Consider the following 17,925-nt stretch of genomic DNA (forward strand, 5'->3'; position numbering starts at 1 on the left):
TAAGTGACTGTTATTATTATTATTATTGAGACTGTTAATGGAGGGGATATCTGAATACACTAAAGGTTACACGGTAGTGCCGTTAGCTCCGAGACATAAGAAAGCGTGGGCTGTTACAGAAGAGCAGAGGAGAGGCTTCTAAATCAATACTGAGTGAAGGTGAAAAGTGAACTTCCAGAATTTTGAAAAATGGGTAGGAGTTACCTAGATGAAGAAGACAGGCTGATCATTTCTGGGCAGAGAAAGCAGCAAGTATTAAGGCATGGAGGTGTGGAAGGCCATTGTACATGGTTTTGGAAGAAGGCCCATACCATGGAAGTAAAGAAAGGGTTGAGGAGAATGGATGGCTGTGACACAAAAAGGGCAAGACTGGGGCCAGAGTCTGAAGAGCCTTGTGTGCTAAACTAAAAGGGTTGAACTTGAGTGTTAATGCTGAGGAGAGACATGGAAAAAAATCAAGCAGGGGAGAGGTATGATCAGATTCGTGGGAGGGGTAAATTGGAAAGAAGTCAAACTAGTGGCAAATGCTACCAGCTGACAATGTGAATTCCAGGGCTCATGAAGACCAACTTCAGGGGAGCCTGGGTGGCTCAGTTGGTTGAGCAAGCGTCCAACTCTTGATTTCAGCTCGGGTCATGACCCCAGAGTGGTGGGATCAGAGCTGGGGGTGGAGCCTGCTTAAGATTCTTTCTCTCTCCTTCCCCCTCCACTCTGTCTCTCTCTCTCTCTCTCTCTCTCTCTCTCTCTCTCTCTCTCTCCCTCTCTCTTTCTCTCTCTCTTTCCAAAAAAATAAAATTAAATTAAAAATACAAGATCTGAAGACCAACTTCAAAGCAACTATGTCAGAAGAACCCAGTGCTTCAAGGTAAATTTTATTTACAATAAAGTTGAAAACAATTGAGATGCCATATAGACTGATGGATAAGAGCATAGAACTGTTTGTGTTTAAATCAAGACTGTCATTTCCTAGCTGGGTGATCCTGGGTCAAGTATTTAACCACCTTGGACCTCAGTTTGTCCATCTGTGACATGGGATCAACAATGGTACCTGTCTCAACGGGATGCTGTGAGGATTACGTACGCGGTTGGAGCAGTGCCTGGAAAGAGCATCACTCATTAATGTTGACCAGTACTGAGGAGTGGAGTTGGTGCTGTGAAGGCTGCTGGCCCTCTAAGACAATCTCCGTGAGATGGCCACCTTTCTTGACTTCTTGGCTTTGACTCTATGAACAGAAATCAGCTGTCAATTAAGCCACATGGGCTCATAGTAATTCCCAATTACCGAGTGTATGTAAAAATAACATACTTAATAGTTACTTGAGCATCAGGATCAACTGTAATGCCTCAGCTCAGTAATTATTTCAAACACTGTAAGACAAGCTACAAACCTATCATAGTTACATTTTTTTCTTTTTATTGCTATTTTTTTTTAAGTTTACTTATTTATTTTGAGAGAGAGTGAGCAGGGGAGGGGCAGGCAGAGAAGGGGACAGAGGATCCAAAGCAGGCTCCAGGCTCCATGCTGACAGCAGAGAACCCGATGGTGGGCTCAAACTCACAAACTGCGAGATCATGACCTGAGCTGAAGTGGGACGCTCAACCAACTGAGCCACCCAGGTGCCCCTATTCCCCTCTATTTCTTACACTATAAAATATTTGGTGCTTGCTAATAACATACATGAAATACATGTACATTACAAAGCATAACAATAAACCCATTAAAATCACTATTCTGGAGCATTGCCAATGCTACTAAAGCTCCCCATATGCCTGCAATGATCCAAATGTTTATGCCCCTCCAGATCCATATGCTGAAATTCTAACCCCAAAGGTGATGGTAATCTACTGAAGGTAGAGGCTTTGGGAGGTGATTAGGTCATGAGGGTGAAGATTTCATGAATGAGATCAGTGTCCTTATAAAAGAGGTTCAAGAGGGCTCTCTGTCCCTTCCACCATGGAAGGACACTGTAAAAGGTCTATGAACCAGGATGGACACTCACCAAACACCAAATCTGCTGGCTCTTGATCTTGGATTTCCAGTCTTCAGAACTGTGAGAAATAAATGATTTATTTATGATATTATAGCAACCCAGATGATTAAGGCAATGCCCCTCTCTAATCTGCGCACCCTGCCTTCCCCACCAGAGGCAACCACAGCCCTAAACTGTATTTGTCATTCCTTCCCTTTTACGTATATAGTATGTACCATTATGTATCTTTAATCAACATATTGGGATTTTCATTTTTTGAATTTTGTATAAATGACATTCCAATGTATTTATTTATTTGCCTGTAACTTGCTTTTTCCCTTAATATCATGTTGTCCATATGCCTGTGGTTTATTCATTTCTCTGATGTACATTATTCCATTGCATTCCTATTCCATAGTTATTTATGGATCTACTCTCCTAACCATGAAGATTTGGGTTATTTTCCATTTTTTGTGTTGTTGACCAATGCTGGTATATATAATCTGGCACTGGTCACCTGTCGCCATTGTGCAAGAGTTTTCTCTAGAGTCCTACACGATTCCTATTGCTGTTGTAACAAATTACCTCAAATTTAGTTGTGCAGCGGCTTACCACAACACAAACTTCTTACCTTCTGGTGCTGGACATCAGAAGTCTGCAAGAAGTCTCACTGGGCTAAAATCAAGGTATCAGCAGGGCTGCATTCTTTTCTGGAAGGATCTAGGGGAGAATCTGTTTTCTTGCATTTTCTGGCTTCTTGATACTTCCCATATTCCTTGGTTCATAGCCCTCTCCATCTTCAAAGCTAGCAACAACCGATCAAGAATTTCTTATAATGCTATCTCTTTGGTTCTGACTTTTCTGTCTCCCTCTTCCACTTTTAAGAACTTTTGTGGTTATTGTGTCTTCCTGCATAATCTAGGATACTCTCCTCATTTACAGATCAACCGATTAGCAATCTTAATTCTATCTGCAACCTTCACACTTCTTTGCCATGGAACCAAACACATCCACAAGTTCTGGGGATTAGGATGTGGGGATGGGAGGGTGTGAATTATTCTGTCTACCACTGGGATAAACCTAGGTGTGGAACTGCTGAATAATAGGGTATATGGATTTTCAATTTTACTTCAAAATGCTAAATTCTTTTCCAAATTAATCACACTATGAAAGTAAGAGTCCTGATTGCTCCACACCTGAGAACACAGCCTGCTGAGACTTTGAAAATTCTTCCAACCTGGTGGGTGTGAAACCATAGTTCAGAATTTGGATTTCTATTGTCCTAATATTGAGATTGAATATTTTAATATGTTCCTTGGCCACATGGGTTTCCTCTTATGGGAAATGCTTGTTTTTCTATTTGGTTGTTAGCTTTTTTCTTAAAATTCTTTAATCACTCTTTATTCATCTGGATATTAGTATTTTGTCAATTCAATGTACTACAAATACTTTCTCCCCATTTATGTTATGTTCTCATGAATCAAAGTTTCTAATCTGTGCTCAAATTTCTTCAATATTTTTCTTTATAAATTGTATTTTTGTGTCTTTAGAAAATTCTTTCTTATCCTGTTGGCAAAAGGAACATCTCCTACATTTTCTTCCAAAAATTTTAAAATTTTTCCTATAACATTTATGTTTTTAATCCACCTGAAATCGATATTTATAATATGATGTGAGGCAAAGATCCAGTTGCATTTTCCATCACCTGGAAAACCAATTGTCCCAAAGCCAATTATACTTACCATTGTGCCATTCACATTGTATATCAAGTTCCTTATATGCCACGTCTATTTCTGGGCTTCCGCGTATATTCTATTAGTCAATTTATTTCTCTTTATGCCAACATCACAGTTTCTTCATGCATTACCTCTATAATATATCTTGCCATTTGGTAAGACAAATTTCTACTAGCCTTGTTCTTTTTTTTAATTTTTAATAATGTTTTTATTTATTTTTTGAGAGAGAAAAACAGAGCATGAGCAGGGGAGGGGCAGAGAGAGAAGACAGACAGTACGAAGCAGGCTCCAGGCTCTGAGCTATCATCACAGATCCCAAAGCGGGGCTTGAACTCACAAACTGGGAGATCACAACTTGAGCTGGAGTTGGATGCCAAATAGCCTGAGCCACCCAGGCATCCCTACTATCCTTGTTCTTCTTTCAGAGTATCTAGATATTGTTTACCCTTTGTGTTCCTATACATTTTAGAATCAGCTCAACTTCTTTAAAACACCCTATTGAGATTTTTATTGCAACTTCACTGTGACTACATTAATTGTGGCAGACTTGAAGTCTTTACAATAATGAATACTCTGATTCATGAACATGATATATCTCTATTAATTTAGACATTCTCTAAATGTCTTTCAATAAAGTTATATGATGTTTTTATAAAGGTCTTGCACATAATCGGTGAGATCTATTCCCAGTATACTGCATTTTTGTTGTACTTGCAAATGATACATTTTTCAAAGTACATTTTCTTACTTTTTTGATGGTAATTGATATTTAACTCATATCTATCAAGTTATATTATTAATTTTAATAATTTTACATAGATTTTTTTATTTTTCTATTTGGCTAATCACATCATCTTTTAAGTAATGGCAATTTTTAAAAAACTTGTTACTCTTTTTCTTTACTAACTGAATGGCTAGGACTTCCAGTATGTGTTGGCTAGATGTAACATTAATAGGCATTCTTGACTTCTTACTGATTTCTAAAGGAATGCTTCTAACTTTTCACCAGTGAGTAAAATTGTTGTGAGTCTTTGGCAAATATTTTTTATCAACTCAAAGAATGTAATTTCTATTTCTAGTTTATTAAGAGTTTTTGTTTGATTGATTGTCTTAACATGAATAACTATTAAATTTTATACAATAATTTGTTTGCAACTACTGAGATGAGTATAGTATGTGCTTATTCTTCACTAACTATAATTTGGTGAATTACATTAATTGATTTTCTAAAGTTAAACTATTCTTTTTTTTAATTTTTAAAAAATGTTTATTTATTTTTGAGAGAGAGAGAGAGAGAAAGAGAGAGAGAGAGACAGAGAATGAGCAGGGGCAGGGCAGAGAGAAAGAGAGAGAAAGACAGAATCCGAAGCAGGCTTTAGGCTCTGAGCTATCAGGCACAGAGCCTGATGTAGGAGTCAAATCCACAAACAGTGAAATCATGACCTGAACCAAAGTTGGACACTTAACAAACTGAGCCACCCAGGTGCCTCTAAAGTTAAACTATTCTGTGTTCTAAGAATAAACTCAATTTGCCATAATGTATTATCTTTCATGCATTGTCAGGTTAAGTTTTTTTAAACTGTTTTTGCAGAGTTTTGCATCTATGTTCATGAGTGAGGCTCATTTGTAATTTTCCTCTTTTATATTATTTTTGTATATTTTATTACATAAAATACATAGGCTTTTTTCTTTTGAAAGAATGTGTTTTAGATTAGAATTATGTTCCTTGTATATATACACACACACACACACATATATATATGCATACACATCTATATATATACAAATATATATAAACTATATATATGAACAAATATATATGAACAGTATATATGTATGAACATATTTATCTATATATGGCTATGAAGCCACCTGGGCCTAGTCTTTTCTTTGTGGTAAGATTTCAAAATTGTTGAACCAATACCTTTAAGGGCCTTCAAATTATTCAGAGTTACTATTTTTTTCCTGAGTCAGTTTTGGTAAGCTGCATTTTCTAGTAATTTGATATTTTTGTCTTAATATTCAAATATGGCATCAAATTGTTTTTACTTTACATTTTTTTTGTATCTCTGCATTTTTAAAATTCCTAAAATTGCTTATTTCTGCCTTCTCTTTTTTTCCCCTAAATCAGTTAAATTAGAGGTTTATTTTATTCACCTCTTCAAAAACCTAATTTTCAGCATTTGCCTTATTTTATCTTTGTTTTCTATTACATTAATTTCTGGGCTCATCCTTATTATTTCCTTTCTTCTGTTCTCTTTAAATTCATTCTATTGTTCTTTTTATAATTTCTCATGGATGCTTAATTCAATAATTTTAAGGCTTTCTTAGTTTTTAATATAAGACTTTATGGCTTAAATTTCTCTCTCAGCCTGTTAAACTGCATTTAAGATTTAGTAAAGTTGGTGAAGTTTTTGGTTTTATTATTATTTAATTCTAGAGATGTTCTGTTTTCCACTGTGATTTACTCCTTGGTTGATGAGTTATTTGGAAGTGTATTTTTCAATTTTCTAAATGAATGTTTTCTAACATTATCTTTCAGTTAATATCTATATTAATGAATTTTAGTCATAAAATATAATTTTTTAAAAGTCCATTCCTTAAAATTGGTTGAGATTTGTTTTATGGCCTAATTCATGCAAATTATTATAGCATCCCATGCATGACCCAAACTAATTTGTGTACTTTAATTTAGACTGCAAAATTCTATATATTCATTAGGTCAAGCACTCTGTATCACCTAATCGTATCTTTAATGCTTTTTGGAATATTTTATCTATCAATCACTGAGAGAGATACATTTAAATGATTCCTTATAGTGAAGAATTTGGCAATTTCTCTTTGTAATTATGTCACATTTCCTTTTATGATATTGAAGCTACACTATCAGGTATGTAAAAATAGAGTCATTTTATCCTCCTAGTGAATCAAGTCTGTTATAATCACTGAATGATCTCCTTTGTCTATCAAGTTTTTTGCCCTAAAGTCTATTTTATATAATATATAAACTGCAACTCTTTTGGTTAATATTTGCCTAAAATATATTTTTCTGTCCTTTTACTTTCAGCTGTTCTTTATTTACATTTTAGGCATGTCTCTGTAACCAGCATATACATAGATTTAACTTTTTAATTCAATCTCACAATCTCACTTTCAACGGGAAGTTTAGTCCATTTATTTTTATTGATATATTTTATTTTATTTTATTAATATAATTTATTGTCAAGCCGGCTAACATTCATTGTATACAGTGTGCTCTTGGTTTTGGGGGTAGATTCTCATGATTCATCGCTTACATACAACACCCAATGCTCATCCCAACAAGTGCCCTCCTCAATGATATTGATAATTTTAATTTATCTCTATCATCAGTTTTTTTTTGAACATTTGATGTTTATTTATTTTAAGAGAGACCGAGAGAACGTGAGCTGGGGGGGGGGGGGGGGGAGGAAGGGCAGAGAGAAAGAGAGAGAGAGAATCCCAAGCAGGCTCCAAGATGTCAATGCACAGCCAGACGCAGGGCTCGATCCCACCAAGGGTAAAATCATGACCTGAGCTGCTCAAAGGACTGAACCACCCAGACGCGCCTCTATCACCAATTTTCAAACTATCCAGTTTAAAATTTTTGTTCTGACTTCTCTGTTGCTTTTTTCTCCTTCTTGTCTTGTTTTAATGGATTCAATTTCTTAGTTCCAAAATTTTCCCTTCTTTAGTTTTGGAATTATAAACTTTATTTTTGTTCATTAACTAGTTCCTTTGAAATCAGAGTATGCATACTTAACCTAACAAAGTCAGTACTTGTTATCTTTACAACCTTCCCAAATACATAATGACCTGAGAATGTTTTAACTCTTATCATCACTCCATCTTAAAAGCCATTATTTTTTAATTCTACAAGCTGTACTTTATTATTTATTATTTGTATTTTTTGTATTGTTCAGGTTGACGCAACCATTTGCCTTTTCCTTTACTTGACATTAGTTTTTGTCACTCAAACTTCCCTTCTAGATCATTTTCCTACTTCTTTTTTTTTTACTTCTTTTTAAGATTGTTTTTAAAGTGATCTCTACACCCAACATGAGGCTCAGACTTACAACCCTGAGATCGAGAGTCCTATGCTCTACCAACTGAGCCAGCCAGATGCCCCTCATTTTCCTTCTTCTTGAAGACATCCTTGGAAGTTCTTTTATTAAGAGGTTATTGATGTTAATCTTTCCCAGTGTTTGTTTATCTAGACTACCTCTATTTTATCCCCATTTTGAAAAACAGTTGCAGCAGAGAAAGTTAGTATTTACTAAAATATCCACGTGATTCTCTTCATTTCTCACTGTCTCTTGCAGTTAGTTTGGGACTTGGGACTTATTCTGGCCAAAGGACCACGAGGAGAAGTAACATGTTTCCCTTCTAGAAAAAGGTCTTTGAAATCTGTGTTCCTCTATGTCCCTCTTTCCCTCCTGAAATGACCTGATAGCTCATGTAATTCTGGGAGATGCAGCTAGAAAGATCAGAGCTTCTTTTGGCCTGGGTCCGAGTGACCAGGCGGAGCAGGACACCCTCTGACCTATCCTTGATGCAAAGCGCAAGAGATAAACTTTGATTATGTTAAGCCACAGAGGTTTCAGAGTTAATTTGTTACCACAGCCTAATAACTTATTGTGACAGGTAGTTTTAATGGGTAAATAATTCTCTTTCAGTTACTATCCCTCAGCACATTTAAAATATTTTCCCACAATCTTTTGTCCCATTTTTGCTGCTCAGAATTGTCTCATTGTCATTCCAAGTAATCCGTATTTTGGGGGTTTTGGCTAATTTTAGTATCTTCTCTTTGTCTCTGGCATTCTGAAGTTTTACAACAATGTGTTTAGGTGTGTATGTGTCTGCATCTGTTTAAGTTTATGTCTGAGGGTCCTTTGGGTTTTAGAATCTGAGGTTACTATCTTTCATCAGTTCTATACATGCCTCGTTTACTGAGTCCTCAAATATTGCTTTGTCCTCTTCTCTATTATCTCCTGAAATTCTGATTACAGGCATACTGAGCCTTCTCCTTCTATCCTCCATGACTCAACCTCTCTGTCATATTTTCTAGTGATTATCTCTCTATGCTGAGAACACAGGGACATGGTAAACCTCTACAGATTCTATGCTGCATTTTGTGTAAGGTTTTCCAGTCTATGCTTCCCACTCCCTAATTCTGTCTATGGTTTCCTCCACTCTAAATTCTTCCACTGGGTTTTTAATTTCAATCTTTTCATCTTTCATTTCTAGAAGTTCTATTTTGTTCTTTTTCAAATGTGATGGATATTTTTATGGTCTCTTTTTCTTTCCTCAGTTTTTATTTCGTTCATAACTTATTTTACCATATTAAACATTCATTTTACTTTTAAATTTATTCATGCATTTAAAAGATGATTTATATATTTTATCACTTATGTTAAGTGCTTCAGAGTAGGAGAAGTCCTCTGTATATTTTTACTTAATAATTTTATTATTTCAAACTGCTTATACCTTAGGATATAAGAAACTTAATACTGGATCCTTCCCTGCCCCTAGATATTTAATTGTGTCCAGCTATCACATTGGGCCCAGATATCACTATATAACCCCCACTACCGTAGGTAAACCAATCACCCTAACTCTGCTGTTTAGTGTGTCTGTCCTATCACTGAGTCTGTCTCCAGCTGGCCATATCTCTACTGCAAACTTCCTGATTTTAATTCAGGAGTTTAAGATTATTTCTAACTCTCATGACCTACCCCCTCCTTTCCATATCTCTAGACTGCTGCTGTGTTTTGGAGAATGTCCAAAAGTTTGACCTTTAGATAAAGAGATGAGACTATACAAACTTTTGCTTCTTAATACCATCTGCCTGGGAATAAAAAGTCTCTGGGCAGGAAGAAATAAGAAAGTAAGGAAGACAATTTTCGGAAAGTCAGTATATACATCCTTTCCGCTATGGAGGGACATATGTAGGGAATGTGGGGGCAGGTATCCTGTATTGCAATGAGTTTTCATAATTAGAGGTAGTTTCAACAACAATTTGATCTACTATCTACTCATTGTTATAAATCCTGGCTTATCAATTATGCTAAAATTATCCTGCATTTTCTTTCTCTTTTGAAAAGTTTATTTTTATTTATTTTGGGAGAGAGAGAGAGAGAGCAATCAGGGGAAGGGCAGACAGAGAGAGGGAGAAAGAGAATCCGAAGCAGGCTCCACGTTGTCAGTGCAGAACCTGATGCAGGGCTCAAACTCACAAACCATAAGATCATGACCTGAGCCGAAATCAAGCGTCAGATGCTTAACCGACTGAGCCACCCAGCCACCCGCTATCCTACATTTTCTAACTGATACAGCTTGTGATCATGTGTCAGTCCAATTCTTACAGTAAGGGACAGGTATTACCTGTTTTATAAACTTTCTAGACTAAATCATCTCAGCACTTGTTTCTTTATTTCATGTGATAAAACAGATCCCACATTGTTAAAAACAAAACAAATTTAAAAAAACACGTGGATTTGTTTTCAAGTGTACACTTGACCCTTCATAAAGATAGGTGTTATGGTGTGAATTTCAGGTATAAGAATGTTCACAAGGAATGTTTACCTTACCAACATTTACAAGTTTTTCATTTAAAGCATATAGATCTATCCTCAATATCAGCACATAAAACCTCCTTGAGTCTCTTAACAAACTTTCTACTGTCTAACACCAAATGTCGATATCCAATCTCAAATTGCCCAATACCAAATCTTGGTTGGGAGAACTAATGTTTATAAAACACCGTTGAATGAAATGCGGTCTATCTGTATTAGCTGCCTAAGACTGCTGTAATAAAATACCACAAACCGGGTCCCTTAAAACAACAGAAATTTATTCTCTCATAGTCTGGAAGCTGGAGTCTGAATCAAGGTTTTGGCAGACCCGTCTAGGACTGGGTCCTCCGTGCCTCTTCCAGCTTCTTGCAGCCCAGGTGATTCCTAGCTTGAGGCAGTTTAACTCCAATCTCTACCTCCATCTTCCCTCTGTGCCTCTGTCTTCACATAGCACCCTCCTCTCCCTGTCTCACTTCTCCTTACAAGAACGCCTCCTACTCCAGTGCGACCTCATCTCAACTAATTACATCTGCAATCACTCTATTTCCAAATAAGGTCACATTCTAAGGTACTGGGTATTAGAACTTTAACATATCTTTTGGGGGGACACATTTCAACCCAGTTAACATCATTTGTTTCTCCAAAGAGAAGATTTTATCTTCCAAATAGGTTTGGATCCCACTATCTTTGAACCAGAGGAATTCGCTTTCTCTGGACTCTGTTTAGATGCCAGGTTTTTATCTTTCATTAAACAATGCTACGAGAAATAGCTTAATGAATGCCACTATTGTATTTACTAATCAAGTTCATTAAGAACCTTGCCCCCTTTGATTTTGTTTCCCCGCTGGAAGCAAATGCCACAAAAATTTTCCCCCTGAATAACCCATAGGTTTTCATTTAGAGTCAATGAAAACCATATATCTAATTATGTGGGGGGGGGGGGGTTGTTTGTTTGTTTGTTTGTTTGTTTTTGCTTTGGTTGCCAGGAAGCTTAAAAATTCAGTCACAATTTCATTTTAACAACTTTGTAGAATGCTGCAGCTACTAATTTGCATTTTTATTTCTCCTCTGGTATTGACATTTTATTTTCATGTGGATATTAAACAGTTTTAAAAATTGCCTCTTATATTATTGCAAGGCACTTGAATACTTTGTTCAAAAATGTTAGCAATAAGTAGAAAAAAAAGCCAAAGAAATAAGTAAATCTCTTTCTCTTCCTCCCCCTCCCCCCCTTTCTTTCTCCCTGTCTCTCTTCATTCACAGCAGATTTTCCTCCTGTCCCAGCTCATCCATCACTGAATGACTGACCAAAGACTATGAGCCATCAACACTCAGTACTCTGGTTTACATTTTCGATAGATGATTCAAACGGTACACAGGCAAAAAGGGAAGGGGAAGCAAGACACTCACTTTATTCTTGAGCAAATCAACTAGATCTCACTGATTTCCTTCAAAGATTAAAAAAGAAAAGTCAGAAAAAAAAAAATAGCATGGGACCCATGCAGCAGTAAAAATAAAAGAAATCTGGAAAAGCAGAGGAAATAAACAAGGAGAAGAAACTAAATCCCTGAAAATCACACTAAGAGCATCAGGAGTAGAATTTAAACTAAAGAAAATCGGATATGGAGGGCACGCTATTGAAAAAAATCACATAGAATTTAGTGGAAAATGACACAGAATGAAAGTGACGAGGGAGGAGCTGGAAGAGGCAGAAAACAAACAATAGAGAACCGGCACATGAATGCCTGCTATCTTTGAAGATGTGAATGAATACATGGAACCAAAAAAATTTACATAATAGAAGAATTTTCTGAAATAAAGCAGATCTTAAAATTACATTTTGAAAGGGCTCACCGCATTCCAAGAAAATTTAATAAAAGCTTTTATCTGAAACTTCAAGGACTGTAAAAAAAAAAATCCTATAGTCATCTAAGCAGAAGGAAAAAGTCATCCTCAAAAACAAAGAAATCAGACAATATTAGATGCTAGAAGCAAATGGAACTGTGGTTAATGAATATTAAAGGAGAAAAAATTTCTATACCTGGTGGAAAATTTCTAACCACCTTTTGTATGTAATGGTAAGAAAAAGAAATTCTCAAATACATGAGAATTCAAGAAACATAACATTTATGAGCTTCTGGAAAATCGCTCAGGAAAAAATCAAGACAGTGAACAGATGAGTAACAATAAGAAGTTCATGAATGAGAAAGACATGAGGTAGAAAAGGTTTAGTGATGAGCTTTAAACCTCTTTGTCCATAAAACTATATTTAGGTAACTAAAATTCTAAGTCATAAAATGAAAAATAATTGCTATAATGCTTAAAGAAAAATTGTATAATATAAAGAATAATATTTTAATGATAATAGACAGGGACAAGAATCAATATTTGCTCTCCAAACTAACAGAAAGGTGGGGAGAGAAGAAAAATAGTCTAAGTAGATTAATTTCATCATCTTTCATCATCAATTCATTTCTAAGGTAAATTGAGAAATATAAATATAAATATATTATTTAATATACTTTACAACTTCTAAATTGCTAGAGTATAGTAGGTGGCCTTCTAAAGGGGCTCCCAATAATCCCCAACTCCTGGTATCATGCCCTCATGTGTAGGCTAGACATAATGACTTATCTCTAACAAAGAGAATGTGGCAAAGTGAAGGATTTCACTTCTGGAATTAAGCTATTAAAGACTGTGATATCTGGGTCACCTGTGTGGCTCAGTCGGTTGAGCGTCGGACTCTTGGTTTTGGCTCAGGTCATGATCTCACAGTGTGTGAGTTCGAGCCTCATATTCGGGCTCCGTAGCTGGTATATTGGAGCCTGCTTGGGATTCTCTCTCTCTCTCTCTCTCTCTCTCTCTCTCTCTGTCCCTCCCCCCCACACACTGTCTCTGTCTCTCTCAAAGAAACTAAAAAAAATAAAGAAAAAATAAAATAAAATAAAATAAAATAAAATAAAATAAAATAAAAAGACTGATTTCTGTCTTGCTTACACTCTTTCTCTGCCTTTCCTCCCATGGCTTGCTTTGATTCAGCCAGCTGCCATGTCATGAGCTGTCCTGTGGAGAGGCCCACGTGACAGGAAACTGAGGCTCTCTAGGGCCCATGAGGAACTAAATCCTGTCAACAGCCATGTGGTTAAGCTTGAAAGTGGTACAACACCTGTGAAAACTGAACAGTAAAAATTCTGAAGCAGAGGACTCAGCTAAGCCATGCCAAGATTCGTGACCCACAGAAAGTACAAGGTAAACACGTGCTGCTTTAAGCTGCTAGGGTTGGGGGTAATTTGTTACACAGCAAAAGATAACTAATACCTAGAGGAAGGTAAAAATAAAAACAGAAAAAAACAAAGAAAACAGATTATAAAGCAAAAAAGAAAACAAAGAAACAGTAAGCATTCAAAATGTAACACATAACAGATAAGGTTAAACATATCTAATTAAAATAATTTCAAGTAGAATAAACTATTTTTTAAAAATTATTCCATGGGACAAAGACAGACACTATAATGGCAAAGGGTAATAGGTCAGATGCTTCTTTTTTTTTTTTTTTTTTTTTAAGAGAGAGGGAAAGATTGAGTGGGGGAGGGTCAGACAGAGAAGGGAAAGAGAGAATCCTAAGCAGGGCTCAATACCAGGAACCCTGACACCCTGACCTGAGCCAAAATCAAGAGTCAGGCACTTAACCAACTGAGACACCCAGGTGCTCCTATAATGGCAAGGGATATACAACTCACAATGAAGTTATCGCTAGTATGAATCTTCCTATATAAAATAATATAGTATTCAAACACGTAAAGCAAAACTTAAAGATATAAAAAAATAAATAAAAGAAATGTTAGGAGACTTCTCCCAAAGTCTCCTTCCCACAAGGTTCCAACATCCCGTAATCTGTCTCCATCTTCCAGCCCTCCCCTACCCCTGAAACTCCACCACTGAGCCTTCTGGAATTCATGATTCTTCTCCCATATCAGTTTTCATTGCTATGACTCTGGTCAAGCCACTATTACTTCTTGCCTGGATTACTACAATATCTCCTTGTCTCTTCAGCCTCTACCATTGCTCTATCTATTCTAGATAGAGCAGCCAGAATAATCCTTTTAAAATATGCCTGATTATGTCACTCCTCTGTTCTAAACTCTTGAGCAGCTGCCCATTTCATTCAGCATGAAAGCCAAAGTCCCCGCAATGCCCTATAAGCCCTACATCACCTGTCCCAACCGCTTGGTTACCTTTAGTTCTCCTCCTACTCACCCTGGCTCTCTCCAATCCAGCCACAATGGCATCCTTACTGTTTCTTGAAAACTCCAGCCAGACAGCCACCTTCTGGCCTATGCCTAACTGTTCTGTCTCCCTGGAATGTTCTTCTCTCAGAAATCCACCAGGTCATTCCCTTACCAATTCCAGATCTTTTCTTGAATGTCATCCTCTCAATACAATTTATCCTGATCACTATATTTAACGTTTCAACCCACACTCTCCTGTATTCCCAATCTCCTTTATCCTGCTTTATTTTTTCAAAACATTTTTGGGGCACCTGGGTGGCTCAGTTGGTTAAGTGTCCCACTTCGGCTCAGGTCATGATCTCGCAGTCCGTGGGTTCAAGCCTCGCGTCGGGCTCTGTGCTGACAGCTCGGAGCCCGGAGCCTGTTTCGGATTCTGTGTCTCCCTCTCTCTCTGACCCTCCCCCATTCAAGCTCTGTCTCTCTCTGTCTCAAAAATAAATAAACGTTAAAAAAAAATTTTTGTTTAAGTTTTTAATTTTTTTAACGTTTATTCATTTTTTTTGAGAGACAGAGACAGAACATGAGTTGGGGAGGGGCAGAGAGAGAAAGAGACACAGAAATCTGAAGCAGACTCCAGCTGTCAGCACAGAGCTTGAACCCATGAACTGTGAGATCATGACCTGAGCTGAAGTTGGACACTGAACCAACTGAGCCACCCAGGTGCCCCCAAAACACTTTCTAACATACCATAGAATTTACTTACATAGTTTATGTTTATTATTTATTGTCTGCCTCACCCACGCTCACATTAGAACATGAGCTCCCTAAGGGCAGTGAACTTTTTCTGTTTCACTTATTTATGTAGATCAAGTATCTAGAAAGGTGCCTAGCACACAGTAGGCATTCAAAAGACATTTGTTGATGGACCAAATAAATGATTCTTGGCCTTATCAAACCTAACGCCCTTTTTAATAACAAATACGGGGCAATCTGCTCTTTAACATTGTGAAAGCAAGGTTGTAAACTACCTATGCTTGTAAGCTTGTAATTTTTTTAAAAATTCAAAGTGATCCCTTAACTGAAACATAAAGGAAAAAGTAAATGTGTGATTCATTATGGAGCTACTCAGGCATCCCTAAACTAAAAGGCACAAGGAAGTAATCAGATGCTTGCATTCATCTGTAGAATCACCATGAAATGGACAGCCATTAAATGAATCGTATTGGTGATTCAAATTCCAAAAACTGTATTGCCATTCAACGTCCTGCATTCCAGGAAAACTCAATATATCTTAAAACTGTGTGAAAAACACTGTATGTTTATATATAAAATAGATTCTAGGCTCAGGTAAATATAAATAGCTTTTTCATCTACACAAATGAACAGGAGAACAGTCAAGCAACGCAGAATGCAGGACAATTCTTTGCTGTGCTGTACTAGCCTGGGTACTGCATGATATCTAGCGTCTTTGGCTCCACTGACTACATTCCAGTCATTCTCCCTCCCCAATCAGGAGACAAGCAAAATCACTCTGGTAAATTTCCAAAACAGCTCCTGGAGGCAGATCCATCCCAACAGACTAGATCTGTCATTCCAGTGGCCCAGTCACTGGCTCCCTCTCTATAGTGTTTGACCTGTTAATGAACAACTCTTCACTTCTCTTTCCTCTCTTGGCTTACGTGCCACTGTACTCCTGCAGCTTCCTCTAGTCTCCTTCCACAGCTCCTGCCAGGTGTCACTGTCTGACTCCTCACTTCCCCTTGCCCACCTCGGCTGCCCTTCCTTTTCCCACTCCAGATGATCTTCAACTCCTTCTTCTAAGTCATCCACTCTCAAAGTTCCGTTTCTACACAGGATATCCAAGTCCACACTCCCAAGTGACATTCTGTCACTCATACACAGAAAGCCTCAAGTTATACATGTCCAAAATCAAACTAGTCATCTTCCTCGAAAACCTGTTTTTCCACCAGTTGTACCTATTCATGTGAATGACAACATTATTTACCTACTCAGTCTAGAAATGACAACCATCTTTCTTCCCCGCCCCTCACACCCACGTCCAATTGATTGCACTGCTCTGTCTAGTTTGCCTTGGAAGTGTCTCATATCCGCTTCCTATTACTGTAGTTCAAGCTATCATTACCTGTAAGTTAGAATATGGTCACAGCCTCCTAATTGGTACTTCTACTCCAATTTCTTTCGGTATTTCCACAAAAGGAGATAATAATAGTATGATTAGTATTTATAAATAGTATTACTTATACTTAGTATAGTGCCTGGCATATAATAAGCACTTTATTAATAAGCACTTTATTAAAGGTCCTATTATATGCCAGGCACTATACTAAATGCTTCCCATCTCTTTTAATCTGCACAACCACATCACAAAGTAGGAGTTATTATTATTTACATTTTAAAGATGAGAAAAAAGGGGTTTGGGATGTTAAATAACTTACCTAAGTTCACAGAGCTAGCCCTGAAGTGACACCAGGATGTCAGATCTATCTGGTTTCTAAAATCCCATTGTTTTGCTTTTTTTTTTTTATACAACTTTTTCATTTCATTAGACCTATAGTCTAATCACAACCTTCTATTCAGTCTCTATATTTATCCTGTCATTTCCTTCCTACCCTATCCAATATTCAACTACCATGTTTCCATATGACCTCTAGCCTCTATCACAGTCTTCCCTTCTGTCTCTATCCCTATCCCACCTGCCTTTTCTTTCCCAGTCCATTCTTCCAATCCATAAGTTCCTTTGGTCTTACTTATCTCCTTATTTAGTGAGGATTTATTTACCAGCTATTTCAAGAAAGTCCCTCACAGCAGGCTCGTCTTTCACTGCGCCCACCACATCTGCCAGCAGCCTTCCTTCTCCCCACTCTCTTCCCAGCTGCTAAGAGCAGGGTTAGAAGAGGAAATGAATAGAGCGGATACAAAAGACTCCCCACATCTTAAGTTTTCTCTGCCTAACTCAGTGTTGTTTTATGATTCCAACATAAAGAACCAAGGGAGAGGGGCTCTGTAAACTGCAGAGTGCTCTGCAAATCTAAAGTGCAATTTATTCACCCTACCTTTGCATGCCCTGAGTTATTCTGTGAGTGACAGCACAGGTGCTCCAAGCAGAGAACTCCACGTTTGTGTTCGGGGCGAAGGAAGCGTAAGGCCCCAAATAATATGAATTTGGCCGGGGAGATGTCTACTTGTCATTACTGCCCAAACCCAGCCTAAAACTTCATTGAGACGTGAGCGAGTAAGACAGGGCGGTAATGGTATTAGCCTGAAAACCCCCAATTTAAAACTCTCTCCAGGAATGTTCCCCTCCCCGCCAGCACCCTGGCGGTTTTTAAGTTCTAGCAAACGTCCTCCCAGGCTTTCGTAGGGCCCCCGCCTAGTC

At 37.4% G+C, this 17,925-nt stretch overlaps 1 long non-coding RNA gene across 1 annotated transcript; it reads right to left on the bottom strand.

Annotated features, from left to right (window-relative positions):
• Nucleotides 1-851: 851 nt before the first annotated feature.
• LOC109502423 lies at nucleotides 852-17,914 on the bottom strand. The gene is made up of 3 exons (XR_002744538.2): nucleotides 17,603-17,914; nucleotides 2,001-2,049; nucleotides 852-1,223 (listed from the first exon to the last, which is right to left on the bottom strand). It is a non-coding gene; the product is annotated as an uncharacterized LOC109502423 (long non-coding RNA).
• Between the last annotated feature and the right edge of the window lie 11 nt (nucleotides 17,915-17,925).

Source organism: Felis catus, chromosome C1 (assembly GCF_018350175.1).
Source record: "Felis catus isolate Fca126 chromosome C1, F.catus_Fca126_mat1.0, whole genome shotgun sequence".
NCBI classification, from domain to species: Eukaryota; Metazoa; Chordata; class Mammalia; order Carnivora; family Felidae; genus Felis; species Felis catus.